Below are 2,253 nucleotides of genomic sequence, written 5' to 3'. Positions count from 1 at the left end.
TTGGTGTGGAGTGCAGATTCCTCCCCACTGGCAACGTGAGGGATAATCAGTGACTGCTGGATTGAGTGAAACCTCATCAATCAAGGGGTTTTGAGGTTTATCTTTCACTACACAAATCTTGGTTTTTAAGACATGGTTTTGGATTGTGTGAAACAATATATTATTGAAATCAACATTTCGAGCATGAAAATTTTGCCAATAACATCTATACAAGTCGATAGAACACGGTGGTCTTCTTTGCATTTTATAAAATGCACAAAGCTTTTAAGTGCATGAAGGGAGAGTTTTTCTATACATCGAGTATTCATGACCATGGGACAGTATTATGTGAAATGATGTTAGGCAATGCATAAAGCAAAACCAGCGTTGCTGAAATCTTACTCGTTTTTGTTCTTCCATATTTGCCTTGATAAGTGAATGATGGCAACACCTGCAATTGCTATGACTGTACCAATGCCAGTCTGTGTGGAGATCTTATTGCCTGAAAATTTTTGGACACTTCAGATAGAAAACAGAAGCAAGAATTGCGGAGAAATAGAAGCAGATTCTCATGATGAGTGCATGACGTACCATTAAACCAAGTCGAAAAAACTTAACATTTACAAACTAACAGCTGATCTTTTGAAACAAAGGAGCTCAACAAGCTCAGTTTAAGAAACATATAACAAAAATATTGAAACTTTTGCTGCAAGCCACATTACATGACAGCAGGCCAGCCAGGAACCAGCAAAGAGCCTGTTGGATCAGTCAGGATCTAAAATTAACCTCCTCTGTCAGTAATAACCCTAGCTACCAAAGGACCCACATGCTTGCAGCTTGGGCCTTGTATATTTGGGCAGTGTATGGGCTGACCAATCCAAGTGCAGCCCATCAACACTACTATCTATATCATAACTTGTATAAAAGAGCCAGGAAACATTTATTAACTAAAAGAATCTGCAGCATTTCAAAACCTTTTAAGATGTATCAGAAATCAGAAGTGTACCTAAATTGTATAAAAGATTTGAATTGTGAGGATGCAAGAATTTGTAGTACCCCATTCATATCTAATCAGCTTACGATTTTTATAAATCAAAGTATTGCGGGGCACAAGTAATTACCAAATACCACAATGGAGAACCCTATAACAAACACTCTCTTCAACACATTTCCAACTGCATGTGTAAGTGGAGAAACCCGTTCTAAAGTGTTAGTAGCAAGCTGCAGCACAAATTTTGTAAATTAGAAAATCATTGAGAACTGGATAAATAGAGGAACATATATCAGAGAATATATTTTAACATTGGTTAGTCATCAAACAACTTTATATCATAACTTATTCAAGGTTCTAGGTTAATAGAATCAACATCCTTCCCCAAAGATAAAGGAACTAATTAAGAAACCGCTGAAGGAGTTAAACTTGATGCAGTTGGGTGTCAGATTACTTTGGATAACTTTTGAAATTTGGTTGCTTATTTATTTTCTTTGCTTTTAGAGTAGGGTGTCGGGCAAGTTAGTAGGGAGTAGGGAGATTCAATTTAGGTTTTATTTCCACTGTTAAAGTTAGATTCCTATTTAGAGTTGGATTCCATATTTGTTTCAGTCTGAGAATAGGAAAATAGGTTATCTTTAAGTCTTTAAATAGAGTTATTGTACCTAACGAAGAGACTTGAATTGATTGAAATTGAATGAGTATTTTGGATGAAACCATGGCTGCCGTGCATGCTCCCCTCCTCTCTTTCCCTTTATTTCGTCTTCTTTCTTTTCCACTTTTATTCCATATTTTCTATCACTGTTCTTCTGCCTAGCTACAAAGGAGTTGATCAGTCTCTACCGTTAGTGATTCGTTTGGTCTGATATTCTGGGCACCGTTTGCCCTTCCATAGGCGACTCAAACCCTCGAGTTTCTCCTCCCAATTCCTTCCCTGTAGTGACCTGCCCCTCTACAAATCAACCTGGTTGCTACAGTACTGCCCAAGTTCAGGATTTTCTTTTCAGCTTCTGGGATGGACAATTGACTGCTTGTTGGCTAAAATCAGCAGATCTTGGAGTTGCGATCCTACGCCTGAAGTTTCAGTCCCATCGGATCCCAATTGAAGGAGTTATCCAAATCTGAAGGATCACTGGACTTCGGGCCCTGTTCTTCTTGGCCGAAGGTTAAAGACAACCTCATTGAAGTGGGTTTTATTTTCTTTTCTTTTTTTACTTTCCAGAAATACCCCTCTTTTACTTTTATTCTCCATCTTCCCTTATTCTATTTTCATTCCAAATCTA

The 2,253-nt window shown here is 37.9% G+C and overlaps 1 long non-coding RNA gene across 1 annotated transcript; it reads right to left on the bottom strand.

Moving 5' to 3' along the window:
• Nucleotides 1-320: 320 nt before the first annotated feature.
• LOC122064347 lies at nt 321-2,043 on the bottom strand. The gene is made up of 3 exons (XR_006135658.1): nt 1,636-2,043; nt 1,101-1,200; nt 321-481 (listed from the first exon to the last, which is right to left on the bottom strand). It is a non-coding gene; the product is annotated as an uncharacterized LOC122064347 (long non-coding RNA).
• Between the last annotated feature and the right edge of the window lie 210 nt (nt 2,044-2,253).

The sequence above is a fragment of the Macadamia integrifolia genome, unplaced genomic scaffold, assembly GCF_013358625.1.
Source record: "Macadamia integrifolia cultivar HAES 741 unplaced genomic scaffold, SCU_Mint_v3 scaffold1622, whole genome shotgun sequence".
Lineage (NCBI taxonomy): Eukaryota > Viridiplantae > Streptophyta > Magnoliopsida > Proteales > Proteaceae > Macadamia > Macadamia integrifolia.
The sequence above is the reverse complement of the archived record's forward strand: the minus strand, read 5'-3'. Positions and strand labels throughout refer to the sequence as shown.